This window comes from Triticum urartu, unplaced genomic scaffold (assembly GCF_056163025.1).
Source record: "Triticum urartu cultivar PI428250 unplaced genomic scaffold, HENAU_Tu73 scaffold2, whole genome shotgun sequence".
Taxonomy (NCBI): domain Eukaryota; kingdom Viridiplantae; phylum Streptophyta; class Magnoliopsida; order Poales; family Poaceae; genus Triticum; species Triticum urartu.
The window spans coordinates 10,033,658-10,052,300 of NW_028260368.1; the positions used below are offsets into that span (position 1 = coordinate 10,033,658).

At 37.1% G+C, this 18,643-nt stretch overlaps 3 non-coding genes across 3 annotated transcripts; 2 read left to right on the top strand and 1 right to left on the bottom strand.

Moving 5' to 3' along the window:
* Nucleotides 1-1,661: 1,661 nt before the first annotated feature.
* Nucleotides 1,662-1,732, bottom strand: TRNAG-GCC (transfer RNA glycine (anticodon GCC)). Its single transcript has one exon. It is a non-coding gene; the product is annotated as a tRNA-Gly (tRNA).
* An 824-nt stretch (nucleotides 1,733-2,556) lies between these two features.
* TRNAS-UGA (transfer RNA serine (anticodon UGA)) lies at nucleotides 2,557-2,644 on the top strand. The gene has a single exon. It is a non-coding gene; the product is annotated as a tRNA-Ser (tRNA).
* A 3,626-nt stretch (nucleotides 2,645-6,270) lies between these two features.
* Nucleotides 6,271-6,358, top strand: TRNAS-GCU (transfer RNA serine (anticodon GCU)). Its single transcript has one exon. It is a non-coding gene; the product is annotated as a tRNA-Ser (tRNA).
* Nucleotides 6,359-18,643: the final 12,285 nt, after the last annotated feature.

Genomic DNA, 18,643 nt, shown 5'->3' on the forward strand with positions numbered 1-18,643 from the left:
ACACACTTACGTCCTTGCAAAGTAAATAATTATTATTGTAGTCGTAACCGTAGAATAGGATCCTAATCAAAATAAATACATTTGGTTCAGGCGCTATTAGCATGGTAAGAAAAGATTTTTTTTACAGACCAGAGGGGCTATCTAAATCCTAAAGTAAAGGCGAGCGATCGAAGTAGAAGTACCAACGGCTCAGTGTCATGAACCTTCTCCATCTGATTCAATAAGGGGGAATTAGCCTTCTTGTCAAATGGCTATCCTTGACAAAGGGTACCATTTATACCATAATCTACAATGTAGCGGGTATAGTTTAGTGGTAAAAGTGTGATTCGTTCTATTAATAACTGAATTTGAAATGATATACTTAAGGCATCCTTAAGTTTTTTATTTTTATATTCCGATGAAAACTTTAGTTCTTATAAAGGATTAAATCCTTTTCCTCTCAATAGCATATTGAGGAAGAATATACATTCTGGCGATTTGTATCCAAAGACTAATTTAAATTGCATCCAAAATAAAAATAGGATTATGAGTACAGAGTCGCGAAGCATAATTTTGCATTGGATTAAGTATTCCAATTTTGAAAATATGAGTAAAGGATCTATGGATGAAGATACAAAAAAGTTGATTTCCAATCGTAACTAAATCTTCTTAAAATAAGGAATAAGGAAGCCAAATAGCTAAAAAACGATAGTTTTGGTTTACTAGAACCATCCGCATATTGTTTCAGCTCGGTGGAAACCCAATTCTTTTCCTCAGGATCTCTTGAATGAAATTAGGGAACGAAGTAAGTAGATTAGATGAATTTAGATAGAATTTCTATCTCCTACTCTATAAGGATCATCTAGAAAGCGGAGAGCTTTGGTTCCATTCAAATAGAAAAGCTGACATAGATGTTAAGTGGTGAGAATATCCATAAAGGAGCCGAATGAAATCAAAATTTCATGTTCGGTTTTGAATTAGAGACGTTAAAAATAATCAACCAACGTCGACTATAACCCCTAGCCTTCCAAGCTAACGATGCGGGTTCGATTCCCGCTACCCGCTCCATTCTGTATAAAAGGAGTATTCTATTTGTCTAGACATGTTAGAGGCTTGTATTCAAGCCTTTTTTGTCCACCAGTTTCTGGTACTCCAGAGCGGAGTAGAGCAGTTTGGTAGCTCACGAGGCTCATAACCTTGAGGTCACGGGTTCGATTCCCGTCTCCGCACTTAGCAGTCTGTATAAAAGGACTATTCTATTTCTCTAGATATGTATGGTAGAGGGGCGTATCCAACCCTTTTTTATTCATTAGTTCCCGGCCCTAGAGGGCAAAATTGAGCAGTTTGCGAAGTCACTTGCCTTCAAAAAAAGAAGGCGCAAGGCCTCTCCCTACCCTGCAGAAAATAAAAATGAAACGAAAGGGACAGTCTACCTCTCCCTTCCCTTTAAAAAAAGTTTGCCCGTTGTTTGTCTCAGTTAATACCCAATTTTTGGAGCTCTGTTGGCGAGTTCTATTTCTGCCTCTGGAGCGCCCTCTTTTTTTGAGTGGGATGCAAAGGAAGGGTAAGATAGTAAGGGATACGGCACTAGACTAACACCTAATTAATACTTAATTTAATATAAGTAGTTAAACAGTTAACTAGACTAAACTTTTTATCATAGTACTTTGATAAATTAAGCGGGCGAGCGGCGGGAATCGAACCCGTATCTTCTCCTTGGCAAGGAGATATTTTACCATTGAACTACGCTCGCTACGGTATATATTTTATAGCGTATATCCGCCTGGGTCGACCTTCTATGTCTGGGTCGACCGTTTCATTTCATTTTCTATTATATTAGAGTTTTCCTTTTTTTATTATCTGTCAATGAATATTCTAATGGGAATGGAATTTCATAATACTGAAAGAGAAGAGCTAGCAATTCGGAACGCAAATTGCGTTTTAATACGTCTCACTATTCTAATTTTTTAGAAGAAATGGCCTTTATTATTTCTTTTTTATGGGGTTAATAAATATTAACCAAATTTCATTTAAGAAATGAGAGAATTCAGAATAGCTACGAGAAAGACTAGTCCAATCCATAATGATGTACCGGAAAATACAACATTTTTATTATTTGACCAACCATCAGGAGAAGCAAATACAAGGGGTACACTAATTACTAAGACTGAGGAAGTCGCAATTAATGCAAAAACAGCTAATTGGAAAGCAATAGTCATATTTCTAATCCTCCAAGCTACCATCAAATAAAGTTGACTACATATTTGATCCCTCACTTAAACCAAAATTGTAAAAAAATACAAGAAGTAGGAGGGGTTTAATCATGAATCCATTGATTCTTCTCTTTAATTCAAATTTATTACTTAAACCGCTTTTTTATTTGGATATGGGGGTGAGAAGAGATTATTTACTCTTTATTTCACAAGCGGGTATAGCGGATCCTGTATCCGTGTATACAGTATACAGAGATATATCGAAAAGGAACTTGTATCTGATATCTTTCTAGAGGCTAATAAATCTTTTTATTTTTTATATGGCTATGTTCTATTTGTAGGAGTAAAATAAGGATTAGGCTGTGGAGAGATGGCTGAGTGGTTGATAGCTCCGGTCTTGAAAACCGGTATAGTTCTAGGAACTATCGAGGGTTCGAATCCCTCTCTCTCCTTTTGCTTATTGAATACGTTTGTTTCTTTCATTTTTATTTATTTTTTTTTTCTGTCCCTTATCTTTCTTTCATAAAAAGGAATGAATGGCTCGGCTAGATGGAATAACCGAGCCAGAACAGAAAAAAAGTAGAACAGGTATAAATAAGAAAATCTTAGTTAAGAGGGTTCATGTAAAGAACAGGTTCCAAATCACGATCGATTCCCTTTTCAAAACCTGCTGCAGCAGCTCGGGCTCTTCCTGCATGCCATAAATGGCCCACAAAAAAGAAGAATCCTAGAACAAAATGAGAAGTTGATAACCAACTTCTAGGAGAGACATAATTAACTGCATTGATCTCGGTAGCTACGCCACCCACGGAATTTAAAGAGCCTAAAGGAGCGTGGGTCATATATTCTGCTGAGCGTCGTTCTTGCCAAGGTTGTATGTCTTTTTTCAACCTACTCAAGTCCAAACCGTTGGGGCCCCTTAGAGGTTCTAACCATGGAGCACGAAGGTCCCAAAAACGCATAGTTTCCCCTCCAAAGATAACCTCCCCAGTTGGGGAACGCATTAGATATTTACCTAAACCTGTGGGTCCTTGAGCGGATCCCACATTAGCTCCAAGACGCTGGTCTCTAACTAGAAAAGTAAATGCTTGAGCTTGAGAAGCTTCTGGCCCGGTGGGTCCATAAAACTCACTCGGATAAGCTGTATTATTGAACCATACAAAACAACAAGCGATAAAACCAAAGACAGATAAAGCAGCTAAACTATAAGACAAGTAAGCTTCTCCAGACCATACAAATGCACGGCGAGCCCATGCGAAGGGTTTGGTTAAAATATGCCAAATTCCGCCAAATACACAAATAAAACCCAACCATACATGCCCACCAATTATATCTTCTAAATCATCTACACTAACAATCCACCCTTCTCCACCAAAAGGAGATTTTAGTAAATAACCAAATATAACACTGGGACTAAGGGTCAAATTGGTAATTTTTCTTACATCTCCCCCCCCAGGGGCCCAGGTATCATATACACCGCCAAAATAAAGAGCCTTGAGTACTAGAAGAAAAGCACCTAGACCTAACAAAATTAAGTGAATACCCAAAATTGTAGTCATTTTATTTCTATCTTTCCAGACATAACCAAAGAATGGAAAAGATTCCTCAAGAGTCTCGGGTCCCAGAAGCGCGTGATAAATGCCACCGAAGCCTAAGACTGCGGAGGAAATTAGGTGAAGTACGCCAGATACAAAGTACGGAAAAGTATCTAGAACTTCCCCCCCTGGCCCTACTCCCCAACCTAGAGTAGCTAAGTGTGGAAGTAAAATCAACCCTTGTTCATACATGGGCTTTTCTGGTACGAAATGGGCCACTTCAAATAGGTTCATTGCTCCGGCCCAGAATACGATTAATCCGGCATGAGCTACATGAGCTCCAAGCAGTTTACCGGACAAATTGATAAGTCTGGCATTCCCAGCCCACCAAGCAAAGCCGGTGGTTTCTTGGTCACGACCAGCTAAAACGAAAGTTCCATTAAAGAGCGTTTCCACGTGGTAGAACCTCCTCAGGGAATATAAGATTTTCATGAGGCTGATCCTGAGCTGCCATCCACGCACGAATACCCTCGTTTAAAAGAATATTTTTGGTGTAGAAAGTCTCAAATTCAGGATCTTCCGCTGCACGGATTTCCTGGGAAACAAAGTCATAGGCACGTAAGTTCAGAGCCAAGCCAACTACGCCAATAGCACTCATCCATAAACCGGTGACGGGTACAAATAGCATAAAGAAATGTAACCAACGTTTATTGGAAAAAGCAACACCAAAGATTTGGGACCAAAAGCGGTTAGCAGTGACCATTGAATAAGTTTCTTCAGCTTGAGTTGGGTTAAAAGCACGGAAGGTATTTGCACCATCACCGTCCTCAAATAGAGTGTTTTCTACGGTCGCTCCATGAATAGCGCATAGCAGAGCCGCACCTAATACTCCGGCAACTCCCATCATATGAAATGGGTTCAACGTCCAATTATGAAATCCTTGGAAGAAAAGGATGAATCGAAATATCGCTGCTACGCCAAAACTCGGCGCAAAGAACCAACCAGATTGCCCCAGTGGATAAATAAGGAATACAGAAACAAAAACAGCAATTGGACCAGAGAATGAGATTGCATTATAAGGCCGCAATTGAACAGACCGAGCAAGTTCAAATTGGCGTAACATGAAACCTATTAGTGCAAAAGCCCCGTGGAGAGCTACAAAAGTCCATAGACCGCCTAATTGACACCAACGAGTAAAATCTCCTTGTGCTTCGGGCCCCCATAGTAGCAACAAAGAGTGTGCTAAACTATTGGCAGGGGTAGAAACTGCTGCGGTTAAGAAATTACAACCTTCCAAATAGGAACTAGCCAATCCATGGGTATACCAAGAAGTTACAAAAGTTGTCCCTGTAAACCAACCCCCTAAAGCGAAATAAGCACAAGGAAAGAGCAATAGGCCAGACCATCCTACAAAAACGAAACGGTCCCTTCGTAACCAGTCATCCATAGTATCAAATAGATCATTTTCTTCTTTAGGAATTCTACCAAGGGCTATAGTCATAGTGATCCTCCTATTCAATTACTTCAACCATTTCCGAGCACCTCATATCACTTTCCAAGGCATATGATAGTTTTATTATCTGTGGACGATTTCTTTCTCGTCAATGCCCTTTTTCAATGGTCTCGAAGAGAGAAATTTCCCATTTTTATCTATGGAGTCACAGTCACAACCGAGGTCGTGGTAAATCCATGAATTTGATTCGATTTGTTTTTCTTATACTATTTATTTGTTTTTCTTATACTATAGAAATAGAAATAAATTGTTTTTCTTATACTATAGAAAGAAATAAACCTTTGAATTCAGCATTATTCCAAGACTCCTATTTCAAAGTCTATCTTTTAAGGGAAAAATGCAAATAAAAGTAACCCTTCTTTTCCCATTCCCTCTCTATTGCATGGGTGGAAGAACTAAAATAATAGAGGATTCTGAAAAAAAAAAATGGACCTTCGAAATCCAATTTTATGTGTAGCGCAAAGGAGTTGCGATTTCTTCTTATTCCTATAGAACATCTAGTAACAAGAATATGAAATCGTAAATAGCGAAAAATTCTTGTCTTGCGCGGTCTAAGTCTAAGGAAATAAAAAAAATTCGCTTATACAATTTCATCTACATCGAATTTATATATCAGAATAGCGGATAGAGGCATCATTAAAGGAGTCAGGTCTACTTACTTTATGCTTCTTTCCAATTTTATGGTGGATTTGATAAGAACCCTTTTTGCTTTCTTGATAAATAATCGACAAAAAAAGCGTTTTTTTTATATAACCTGCTTGTTTTATTATAATTATAACAAGTCCTATATGGAAATGCCCGCTAAAGAGAAAATCTATTTGATTGTCTCTCGGCCAATATCGATTTTTAGAAAGAAAAAACAAGAATTTTCTTCTTTTTTTATTAACATTAAGAAAAAAGAATATAATTAAAATGGAATTGGCAATATAATTTTTATAGACTTTTGAAAGAAAAAAAAGGGGTTTTTTGCAACCGTTATTTCTTATTTCTTGCCTATATCATATCACGGAAACCTTTCGCTTTGGAACGTGGAGAGATGGCTGAGTGGACTAAAGCGGCGGATTGCTAATCCGTTGTACAATTTTTTTGTACCGAGGGTTCGAATCCCTCTCTTTCCGCTCCCTTGGATCATTTGGGACTTTCGAATTGGAAAGAATTCTGACCCCCGGATTTTCTCATAGATAAATGTACGAAACAAATCCAATAAGAAAAAAAAAAACTGAATTTTTACTCCTCGCGTCCAGGATTCCGTCCTGGGTCATTAGATAAGAATCCAAAGATAAAGAGTGAAACAAAGAATATCACTACTGTATAAACAAAAAGTTTGAGAGTAAGCATTACATAATCTCCAAGATTTTTTTTTAAGGAATAGATTACCAGTTTTTCCTTACCACACGGATCCACTAGGATGGTTTTTTTTTATACCTAAAAATGCAAAAAAGAATTCTTGAAAAAAATTGCAAGAATTCTTTTATAATAAGCACTCTTATCAATAGCAAAAATAGGGTTAGGTGGTTAGGTATTGTGTAGGTACCTTTAGGTACCTGCTCAACCTAGGTGCAGGGGAGTAGAAAGGCTGATCCAAATTTATTGCTGTAGCTACCCATTCAATGTAGAAGAATTTAAATTTTAGAATCGAAGGTTCATAATATAAAAATATAAAACTTCTCGGCTTTTACCCATTTTAAAATTTTTTTGGAATGAACACATCATTCAATTTGGCATACAGAGTACTAAAGATTTCATCGAAAACTTACAGCAGCTTGCCAAACAAAGGCTAATAGAAAAAAGAATAGAGGTATAACAGGCATAATATCCACGATTGGATTGAAAATAGCATAAGCTTCGGGTAATTTGGCAAAGAAAAAACTAGTAGGATAAAGAACAGAATTAAAACAGATACAGGTTAAACTAAGTATATTAGGCATAACAAGCATTTCATTCTTGTAGAGTAAATAATTGGATTTTTCTTGAGTTATTTTTTTAAGGGAAAGAAGGAAAAGGCAGATTCAAAATCTTTTTTCTTCGGACTTTCCCAAACACAAAATACCTCCTTGTATTCGCACTCTCAAATGAGAGTGGAATAAATTCGACTTTCATATAATATCTTAATAGAATTCCATGTAATGATCAATGCATTTTTTTGATTCTATATTATCCGCATGTGTAGAATACTAGCAAGAGAATATCCCTCCTTTTTTATGTAATTGAAATGGTATTGACGAATAACAAATAAACATACTAGTGTTTATTAGTGTCGCATAAAACCCGAAATGGGGCGTGGCCAAGTGGTAAGGCAGCGGGTTTTGGTCCCGTTACTCGGAGGTTCGAATCCTTCCGTCCCAGATTGTTTCTGATGAAACAAACGGTGAAATCATATAGTATTCCGTACGAGACAAAAGTTTATTAAAGAGAATAATGATATCTTATTCTTTCTCAGAAAACATAATAAAGTCTTAAGTCCAGTCAAATTGACTATCTTTATTTTCATGAAAAAATGGGATCTATCAAGCACATTCAGGATATGCCTCTACTATAAAATCACTTAGTCATATTTTTTTCTTCCTTTTGGTATTCGAGTTGAAGAAGTACGAGAATTCTATAACTACCAAAAACTTTCAATCTTTTCATTGGAATAGTTTATTTAGTTATTATAGTTAATTGTTTTTGGTACTGAAAAAATATATTACTACTAGAATTCTAATTCTAGTAATTAAATTAATTAAACTTTTTTGGAGGTTGATAGTTTATTTATTGAGGAAGAGTCAATCCTTCTTTTCTCACTTCAAGATTGATCATCTCGAGCCATCCGTTGAGGGTGGAAATTTAAGAATAAATAAGTTTTAAGCAAACTTGTTTAGTCGTCTTTTTCAAACTATGTTTCATTCATATGATAGAATTTTAATATGGGTTTAAATAAATTGGATCTTGGCGGAGGCTTCCCGGATAAATACTTACTTTCTTTTATCCATATTGCTCCATAGATAGCAAGTTTTAATTAGTATAAAAAAACTAAACCAATGACTATTCATGATTCCATCCATATTGGATCAATTCTCTATACCACTTTGCAATGAAAAGAGGAATGTTTGTTATGGTAAAACTTCGTTTAAAACGATGTGGTAGAAAGCAACGTGCGACTTGAAGGACATGATCGATTGTGGATTTTGCTATCCATCATTTTCCATAGTAATGAAAATGCTCTTGGCTCGACATAGCCTGTTCTATTCGTTCCGAACCAAATTTGCGCTGGGTTTAAGTAACATAGTACACGATGGAGCTCGAGAGGACAGAATTTTTTTTATCAAGGGAAAGAATCTAGGGTTAGTGAAAACTAATAAATTAGGCCAACTTTGTCAGTCTATCCTTAATATAGAAATAAATCGAAAGGTTAAAATAAGAAGAAAGTCCAATAAAAGTATATCAGAATCAATCCCTCTTATTAGATTTCTATAGAAGAGATAAATGCTTTATCGAAGGAAATAAGAAAAAAGGGTATGTTGCTACTCTTTTGAAAGAAAAAAATAGGAATTCCCGAAGTAATGTCTAAACCCAAGGATTTCACAAATCAAAGATAAAGGATTCCAGAACAAGTAAACACAATTTTCAATTGTCTCAACAACAGAGTTGGATTAGAATAAGGAATAAAAGTCAATTCGTTCGAAATGAGACAAAGAAAAGAGTTTAAAGACGACTCAAAAATTTTGGAAGGATTTTGCCTTCGAAGTTTGTCAGGCAAAATTAGCCCACTTGAGTCATGAGTATAAATGAAATTTGTTTTTTCTGTAAGGAAATTAATGCACGTCATAGTCTAATTTCTATTATTATCGACAGAAATTCGAATCATTTTCTCGAGCCGTATGAGGAGAAAACCTCATATACGTTTCTAGGGGGGGGCGTTGTTTATCTACATCTATCCCAATAAGCTGTCTATCGAATCGTTGCAATTGATGTTCGATCTCGAAGAGAAGGAAGAGATCTTCAAAAAGTAGGTTTTTATGATCCGATAAAGAATCAAACTTGTTTAAATGTTCCAGCTATTCTCTATTTCCTTGAAAAGGGTGCTCAACCAACAAGAACTGTTTATGATATTTTAAGGAAGGCAGAATTCTTTAAAGAAAAAGAAAGAACTTTGAGTTAATTGAAGAACTAAATGAATCAAAAAATAGGATAGGAGAAGATTATTAGTATTCCTAGTTGTCTAATTATTTAGACACAATTTACCTCTTTTTTAATCCTATTTGGATTTATATTATATCGTGCCAATCCAACATAAGCCCCTATTTTATTTACTTTTTCTATCTAATTTGTTTTCTTACCATTGTATTTCCATTGACAAAGGTCTATTGAACAAATAGAATTTGTAGATAGATGGGTCTCTTTATCCTCACTCCATATTCAATTTTTCCGCCTACACTTCGCTCAAATGATAAGGGTGTTCCTCTTGCATGTATTCTCATACAATATAATATATATTTTTTATAATATATATTTTTTGTTAATAAAAATCGCTAAAAATAAGGAGAATTTGGCCATCGTGATTAGGGTCGCTCTTTTTTTAACTTTACTTTAGTGGAATTTCACCGGACCTGTTCGTTTTGGCATTTGAGTGTTTTTCATGGTCGATAAAAAAAATCTTTTGATGTCTTGCTAGTTCAATGTTTTGACAGAAGCGCGCGGTGTAATTCCATTGATTTTTGGATTTCGATCGTATCTAAGATCCTTTTTTTATCTGGGTTGCTAACTCAATGGTAGAGTACTCGGCTTTTAAGTGCGACTATGATCTTTTACACATTTGGATGAAACAACAAATTCGTCCAGACTCTTGGTAGAGTCTAGAAGACCACGACTGATCCTCAAAGGTAATGAATGGAAAAAATAGCATGTCGTAATAAAATCAATCTTTTTTGAATGGAATCCAAAATTACGATTTTCTGGGTCTAATGAATAAATGGATAGAGCCTGGCTCCAATTCTGGTAAAATAAAAAGCAACGAGCTGAACTTCCTAATTGGAATGATTCCCCGCTCTAATTAGACGTTAAAAATAGATTAGTGCCGGATGCGGGGAAAGGTTGGGTTTTCCTATGAGTGGACCCTTTATTTTTTCTTTTTTTTTTTAGAAATCCTAATTATTCTTGATTATGGATTGAATAAGGGATGTTATGGATTGAATGTGTAAAAGAAGCAGTATATTGATAAAGAGGCTGTATTCCAAAGTCAAAAGAGCGATTGGCCTGCAAAAATAAAAAACTTGTTCTGTTCTTTTTTTTTAATTAGAACAAACATAAACTAATTGGGTAGAAAAGGAGCAGAAAAAGATCTGTGGATTAGACTCCCTTTCTTTCCAGGGTTTGTATTAAAAATGCAACACCCTGTTCTGACCATATTGCACTATGTATCATCATTCGATAAACCGAGAAATGCTTCTTCTCTCTGATTCAAGTAGAAATACAAATGGAAAAATTCGAAGGGTATTCAGAAAAACATAAATCTCGTCAACAATACTTTGTCTACCCACTTCTCTTTCAGGAATATATTTATGCATTTGCCCACCATTATGGATTAAATGGTTCTGAACCTGTGGAAATAGTTGTTAGTTGTAATAACAAGAAATTTAGTTCACTACTTGTGAAACGTTTAATTATTCGAATGTATCAGCAGAATTTTTTGGATAACTCGGTTAATCATCCTAACCAAGATCGATTATTGGATTACAAAAATTATTTTTATTCTGAGTTTTATTCTCAGATTCTATCTGAAGGGTTTGCGATCGTTGTGGAAATCCCATTCTCGCTACGGGAATTTTTTTGTCTGAAAGAAAAAGAAATACCAAAGTTTCAGAATTTACGCTCTATTCATTCAATATTTCCCTTTTTAGAAGACAAATTTTTGCATTTGGATTATCTATCACATATAGAAATACCCTATCCTATCCATTTGGAAATCCTGGTTCAACTCCTTCAATACCGTATCCAAGATGTTCCATCTTTGCATTTATTGCGATTCTTTCTCAACTATTATTCGAATTGGAATAGTTTTATTACTTCAATGAAATCCATTTTTTTTTTTCAAAAAGAAAATAAAAGACTATTTCAATTCCTATATAACTCTTATGTATCAGAATATGAATTTTTTTTGTTGTTTCTTCGTAAACAATCTTCTTGCTTACCATTAGCATCTTCTGGAACTTTTCTGGAACGAATCCACTTTTCTAGGAAGATGGAACATTTTGGGATAATGTACCCTGGTTTTTCTCGGAAAACCCTATGGTTCTTTATGGATCCTCTTATGCATTATGTTCGATATCAAGGAAAGGCAATTCTTGCATCAAAAGGCACTTTTTTTTTGAAGAAGAAATGGAAATGCTACCTTATCAATTTCTGGCAATATTATTTCTGTTTTTGGACTCAGCCGCGAAGAATCCATATAAACCAATTAGCAAACTCTTGCTTCGATTTTATGGGGTACCTTTCAAGTGTACAAAAAAGTTCTTTGTTAGTAAGGAATCAAATGCTGGAGAATTCATTTCTAATAGATACTCGAATGAAAAAATTCGATACCATAGTCCCCGCTACTCTCCTCATAGGATACTTATCAAAAGCTCAATTTTGTACTGGATCGGGGCATCCTATTAGTAAACCCATTTGGACAGATTTATCAGATTGGGATATTCTTGATCGATTTGGTCGGATATGTAGAAATCTTTTTCATTATCATAGTGGATCTTCGAAAAAACGGACTTTGTATCGACTAAAGTATATACTTCGACTTTCATGTGCTAGAACTTTAGCTCGTAAACATAAAAGCACGGTACGAACTTTTATGCAACGATTGGGTTCGGCATTTTTAGAAGAATTTTTTATGGAAGAAGAGCAAGTTTTTTCTTTGATGTTCACCAAAACAACTCTTTTTTCTTTCTGTGGATCACACACTGAGCGTATTTGGTATTTGGATATTATACGTATCAATGACCTGGTCAACCCTCTTAATTAATCATTAGACGAAATTAAGAAACAGGAAAGGGTTGATAAATGATCAAGAAAAAACTTTTCTATTTTTCATTCTGAAATGTTCTTTTTATTATAATAAAGAGTAGGTGAATCAACTTACTAATTAAAAAAATTAGTAGAACTTCCTCTTTGGAATAGAAATTGGCTATTTCTACATAGGGAAAGTCGTGTGCAATGAAAAATGCAAGCACGATTTGGGGAGGGATTTTTCTCTATTGTAACAAGGAAGAATTATCTACTCCATCCGACTAGTTCCGGGTTCGAGTCCCGGGCAACCCATATAGAAAAGACCCATCAAAGTTTTTCACTTTGACTCACTTCATTTACAAATACAAAATTATTGGTTTGGTTAATTTAGTTATATGGATAGCTAATCTTTGGGCTGACTTGGTTGACATTGGTATATAGTCTATGTTATACTGTTAAATAACAAGCCTTCTATTATCTATATTCTAGTTAATACGTGTGCTTGGGAGTCCTTGCAATTTGAATAAACCAAGATCTTACCATGACTGCAATTTTAGAGAGACGCGAAAGTACAAGCCTGTGGGGTCGCTTCTGCAACTGGATAACTAGCACTGAAAATCGTCTTTACATCGGATGGTTCGGTGTTTTGATGATCCCTACCTTATTGACCGCAACTTCTGTATTTATTATCGCCTTCATCGCTGCCCCTCCAGTAGATATTGATGGTATTCGTGAGCCTGTTTCTGGTTCTTTACTTTATGGAAACAATATTATCTCTGGTGCTATTATCCCTACTTCTGCGGCGATCGGATTGCACTTTTACCCAATTTGGGAAGCTGCATCTGTTGATGAGTGGTTATACAATGGTGGTCCATTATGAGCTAATTGTTCTACACTTCTTACTTGGTGTAGCTTGTTATATGGGTCGTGAGTGGGAACTTAGTTTCCGTCTGGGTATGCGTCCTTGGATTGCTGTTGCATATTCAGCTCCTGTTGCAGCTGCTACTGCTGTTTTCTTGATTTACCCTATTGGTCAAGGAAGCTTTTCTGATGGTATGCCTTTAGGAATCTCTGGTACTTTCAACTTTATGATTGTATTCCAGGCAGAGCACAACATCCTTATGCATCCATTCCACATGTTAGGTGTAGCTGGTGTATTCGGCGGTTCCCTATTCAGTGCTATGCATGGTTCCTTGGTAACCTCTAGTTTGATCAGGGAAACTACTGAAAATGAATCCGCTAATGAGGGTTACAAATTTGGTCAAGAGGAAGAAACTTATAATATTGTGGCTGCTCATGGTTATTTTGGCCGATTAATCTTCCAATATGCTAGTTTCAACAACTCTCGTTCTTTACACTTCTTCTTGGCTGCTTGGCCTGTAGTAGGAATCTGGTTCACTGCTTTAGGTATTAGTACTATGGCTTTCAACCTAAATGGTTTCAATTTCAACCAATCTGTAGTTGATAGTCAAGGTCGCGTTATTAATACTTGGGCTGATATCATCAACCGTGCTAACCTTGGTATGGAAGTAATGCACGAACGTAATGCTCACAACTTCCCTCTAGACTTAGCTGCTGTTGAAGTTCCATCTATTAATGGATAAGGTTTTTCTGCTAACATATAAGAATTTTTGAAGACAGAAATACCCAATATCTTGTTCTAGCAAGATATTGGGTATTTCTGTCTTTATTTTGAATCTTTTTTTCTTCTTAATCTTTCTATTCAGAATTCAGTTAACGACGAGATTTAGTATCCTTTCTTGCATTTTCATAACTCGTGAAATGCCGAGTAGGCACGAATTCCCCCAATTTGCGACCTACCATAGGATTTGTTATGTAAATAGGTATATGTTCCTTTCCATTATGAATCGCGATTGTATGGCCAACCATTGTGGGTAGAATGCTAGATGCCCGGGACCACGTTACTATTGTTTCTTTCTCCTCCTTCATATTGACCTTTTCTATCTTTGCCAATAAATGATGAGCTACAAAAGGATTCGTTTTTTTTCGTGTCACAGCTGATTACTCCTTTTTTCCTTTTTAAAGAGTGGCATTCTATGTCCAATATCTCGATCGAAGTACGGAGGTCAGAATAAATAGAATAATGATCAATGGAAAAAAGAAAAAAATCCTTTAGCTGGATAAGGGGCGGATGTAGCCAAGTGGATCAAGGCAGTGGATTGTGAATCCACCATGCGCGGGTTCAATTCCCGTCGTTCGCCCATCGCATTATTGCAAATTCCAAAAATGCAATTTTCCATATTCCTAGTTACGTATTTACTTACGGCGACGAAGAATAAAACTATCGCTATATTTTTTCCTTTTCCTAGTTCTTCTTCCAAGCGCAGGATAACCCCAAGGGGTTGTGGGTTTTTTTCTACCAATGGGAGCTTTCCCTTCACCGCCCCCATGGGGGTGGTCCACAGGGTTCATAACTACCCCTCTTACTACGGGGCGTTTACCTAGCCAACACTTAGATCCGGCTCTACCCAAACTTTTTTGGTTCACCCCAACATTACCCACTTGTCCGACTGTTGCTAAGCAGTTTTGGGATACTAAACGGACCTCCCCAGATGGTAATCTTAAAGTGGCCGATTTACCCTCTTTTGCAATGAGTTTCGCTACAGCACCTGCTGCTCTAGCTAATTGCCCACCCCTTCCACGTGTGATTTCTATGTTATGCATGGCCGTGCCTAAGGGCATATCGGTTGAAGTAGATTCTTCTTTTCTCTCAAAAAACCCCTTCCCAAACTGTACAAGCTTCTTCCAAAGCATACGGCTTTCTAGATGTATATGACGATCTCTAGACAGATGGATCTTATATGAATCATATGATGAAGTACCACATGAGTGGATATATAGGAAAGGAATCCAAATCTGCCGAATCGCTCATGTTATGATCTTCTACATCCTAGGTCTCTGCGTTCCGTCATCTGGCTTATGTTCTTCATGTAGCATTCAGATCGAATGACTCTATGAAATTACGTCGATACTTCCACATATTATGGGTAACGTAGGAGACATCCCTATTTTCCCCCGGGGGTCTTAATTACCACTGCTTAGCTTTCAATTTGCCTCTGACCATCAAATTAAATGTGAATAACCCGTCCTCCTCTCTTTGAAACAAGGGGCGCTTCCGGTTCTGTGCGTGCTTCAAACAATTTTGTCTTCTCCATATTACCATATCTCTAGAGCCAATAATTTTCTATGAGGAACTACTGAACTCAATCACTTGCTGCCGTTACTCAACAGTTTTCTGTTGAGGTCTATCCCGTAGAGGTAGTCAAATTGGATCAGTGATCGATTTCTAGGTTTCGTCGTAAACCTAATTGGTTACTTCCAATTACGTAAATCAATAGTTCAAACCGCACTCAAAGGTAGGGCATTTCCCATTGATATAGGAACTTTTGTACCAGAAACAATAGTATCTCCAATTATAGCCCCTCTGGGATGTAAAATATATCTCTTCTCACCATCCCCATAGTGTATGAGACAAATGTATGCATTTCGATTAGGGTCGTATTCTATGGTTACGATTCTACCAGATATGTCTTTTTGATTCCGTCGAAAATCTATTTTACGGTATAGGCGCTTATGACCTCCCCCTCTATGCCTTGCGGTAATGATTCCTCTGGAATTACGACCTTTACCACAACGGTGCCGTCCATGGATCAAATTATTTCGTGGATTGGATTTCACTTGCCTGTCTACGGTTCCCTTGCGTGTGCTCGGGATAGGTGTTTTGTATAAATGTTTCGCCGTATTATTAAGTATTCTCCTTTAGTTTTTTTCTCTATCTAGAAGTGGAATAGAATAACCCGGTTGAAGGGTAATGATCATACGTCTGTAATGCATTGTATGGCCCAGAATAGGTCCTATTCTTCTACCTTTTCCAGGTAGTCGATGGCTATTCACAGCTACCACCTTAACACCAAAGAAGAGTTCGACCCAATGCTTTATTTCTGTCTTAGTGAATCCCGATTCGACATTAAAAGTATATTGATTCTTTCCCAATAAACGAAGACTTTTTTCTGTAAATACTGCGTATTTGATTCCATCCATAAATCGACTTTCCCTCCTATGCTCTGAGTTCCAGTATCGATAAGAATTCGAGTTCTTATTGTTCTTATGTTATGGTATGAATATACCATACCAATTCGTTATGTATGGATGATGGATGAGATTCCATGGATAGAGAGCCAGTTCCAATAGACTTATGGAATGTTCCCGTTCGTGTGCATCCAGCAGGAATTGAACCCGCAAATTTACCAATTATGAGTTGGGCGCTTTAACCATTCAGCCATGGATGCTTAACAGGGATCATCGTACATCGTAAATAACCAATTTTCATATAGAAAGACATATCATAGAAAAATGAAATCGAAAATATTCCGAGATGGCAAATATTCGGAGATGACTATGAAAACACCTCTCTGGATCCTCGAATTGAAAGAGAGATTGAGAGGGATCAAGAATCCTAATTCTCGCTATTTGGAATGGATCCAATTCTATTGAGTCTGACTCATAGTGATCATTTCTCTTTAGCAAAGAATGACCTTGGTTATCAAAGGATTGAACAACCGGGATCCATTTACTTATGATACCTAGTTGGCATTGATAACAAGGATCTAATGAATTATGAGTTTAATAGATCCTCTTTAGCAGAAAGACGTATATTCCTTGCTCATTATCAGACAATCACTTATTCCCAAACCTCGTGTGGGACTAATCGTTTTCATTTACCATCTCATGGAAAACCCTTTTCGTTCCGCTTAGCCCTATCGGGTATTTTAGTGATAGGTTCTGTAGGAACTGGACGATCCTATTTGGTCAAATACCTAACGAAAAATTACGATTTTCCTTTCATTAAGGTACGAGGGCTTCTTATTCCACAAGAACGAAAGCACCTTTTCATTCTTTCATATACTAGGGGTTTTTACTTGGAAAAGACAATGTTCCATACTAAAGGATTCGGGTCCATAACCACGAGTTCCAGTGCACTAGATCTTGTAGCACTTAGCAACGAAGCCCTATCCATTAGTATTCCACATAAGAAATCCATTCTAGAAAAAAATACAATTAGATTAGCTCTTCATAGACAAACTTGGGGTTTGCGAGCCAAGGTAAGATCGGCTCGGGATCATGGGACCCTTTTCTATCAGATAGGAGGGGCTCTTGTACAAAATAGACTTACTAAGTAATAACCCCATAGAATCTATCTATATAAAGATAAAGAGGCAATCGTGTCAGGAAGCGGGTTTTTCTTTGGCCAAAAGGTACTTCGAACTTGGAACGAGCATGAAGAGATTAACGAGACTTCTTTCTCTTTTGAGTTTTTCTGGCGGACCTGCCGCGCAAGATCTTTGGTCTTCCCCTGGAACCGATGAAAAAAAGTGGATCGCTTCTTATGTACTCGCTCAGAATGATTCTTCTCTATCTATAGTTCATGGCCTATTAGAAGTAGAAGGTGCTCTGGTGCAATCCTTACCGACAGAAAAAGATTGCAGTCAGGTTGATAATAGTCGAGTGACATTACTTCGTCGGTCCGAACTAAGGAATCTGTTAGAAATGTTTTGAAATGGATATTGTTCTCTCTTTGATCAGGGATTGCTATATGAAAAGAAGTGGAGTTTGAAAAAGGGAACGGAATGCTCAAACCGGAACTGCTAGAGGAACGAATTTTCAATAGCATAACTTGGGCTCCTAGAATATGGCGCCCTTGGGACAATCTATTTGATTGCAGGGTTTTGTTCCGAAGCAAAGATATCCGCGGAGGCCGGTTCGTTCGTCCTATTCTGATATTCAGGACCAAGAGGTACTGGATTCTCTTTCGGATAGGCCCTGAAAGGAGAAGAAAGGCTGAAATGCCAACGGACCTCTGTCTATTCTCTAATTCACCCGATCCGATAGTACCCGTTTTTGGAACGTCCAGTGCCAAAGTCACTGAATGGGTAAGTCACCAATCCAATCCCTTTGACAAATCGGATGTCATATTAGATATCATATTCTATATATATAGAAATATCATAGATAGAATAGACATATAGAATTTTTGGTCGGCAAATTCGAAGGAATCATTGAGTGAAAAAGGAGCAAAGAATGACAAAAGACGAGACTCTACTAGTCTTCACTCTTGTGGTTTCCTCTTCCTCGGTTTCTGTTTTCTTATTCGGGATCTTGCTTTTCATGGTTCTCATCTCTGCAACTCGCGATTTTCGCGAGAGAACCAAATCCAAGTTGGTGAAGATCATGATTTGGGCTGGCACGGGGATCGTTTGATCGATTTCCTTGATTTGATCGCTACTTAATGGGCGTGCGCTCAAAGGATACAAACAGGGATTCGCAAACAAAAAGGGGAATTCGTAGTCACTTTTTCCTGTCGCGTAAAAAAAAAGTCTTTACGCGAGAGCAATAGAGGTTGGGAT